We start from the raw sequence: 1,204 nt of genomic DNA, 5'->3' as shown, positions 1-1,204 counted from the left end.
AGGGATCCAAACGATAACTCATTTAAACATAAAGGTCGGATCTTGTTTCTTATTAAAGTATAAAAATGAGTATTTGTATATTTCCCCCCAGATATATAAATGTTTAAAAGTAAAGGGGCCATGAAACTCACCTTTGAGTTTTTGCGCGAAATAGTTAGCGAGTATCGGAAACCAGCGTGAGACTTCTCCTAGCAGTGACCTAATCAGTTACGGTTACTTAGAATCCCATAGTACAATATCAACATACAAGTTGATCTTGTATAAAGTCCACCCAACATGTTAGACTTGATGGTGTATGTGTGTATGGTTGATGTATATCCCGATGAACCGTTGGTGATTTGTTTATGTGGTTTATCGTATATTTAAGTTTTGGAAAAATATATATAAGGTAATATATATACTAAGCATGTTATTATTAGTCCATAAGTTCTCGTGCATACAGTCACATTGGGTTTAGATGGCTTAGAATTAGTATTCCTCATTTTATGTGTTCACAGATTCTTCACAGATCCTATAATATTTTGGGGTACGAAGTGACCGTATTTTCTGGTATCAGTCGACCTCCTTTTGACTTAAAATTTTTATCACATAATCTCACATGTGTTAGGTTTCCAGAAAACTATTATACATAATTTTTAGAGGTGTTTAAGAGGTTCAAACATATTTATTAATACACAAGGGTCGCACAGCGAAATTTATGGATAGTTTGCAGAAACACCTTTATTTGACTGACCTAAACTTATTTTCATGAAAAGTGTGTGAGTACAATATTTAAACCTAAGACAAAAAGGTATCTTTTGCAAAAAGAATCATGTCAGTTGGACTCAATATGACTGAGTTATGGGTTCTTGAGTAAGAGTTAAATCTGTTAACAAACTGACAGTTTTGACATGTATTTTTGTAAAGTCCCTTTCGGGTATCAAAACTCGTCTAAATCGCGTTAAACCGATTGTGTTAGAAACTATACTCTTAGTAGTATATTTTAGACACAAGAATCATGATTTTTGGTTAAGTATTGACTGAGATATGACCTCGTGAATCCAAGTTTTAAAACTGCCAGCATACTGTCAATCTCTAGTTGTACTTGTGAGACACTTTTACACATTTCCTAGATGTGTAACAACTTTATCCTATGGTTAATAGTTTATAAACTTTGTTAAAACTCATGTTTACAATAATATAGGCCTTTTGTTCTAGATCTTTA

The sequence above is a fragment of the Bidens hawaiensis genome, unplaced genomic scaffold, assembly GCF_021521415.1.
Source record: "Bidens hawaiensis isolate Kalapana, Puna unplaced genomic scaffold, B.hawaiensis_p1.1 tig00031446_1, whole genome shotgun sequence".
Taxonomy (NCBI): domain Eukaryota; kingdom Viridiplantae; phylum Streptophyta; class Magnoliopsida; order Asterales; family Asteraceae; genus Bidens; species Bidens hawaiensis.
This window is presented reverse-complemented; position numbering follows the sequence as displayed.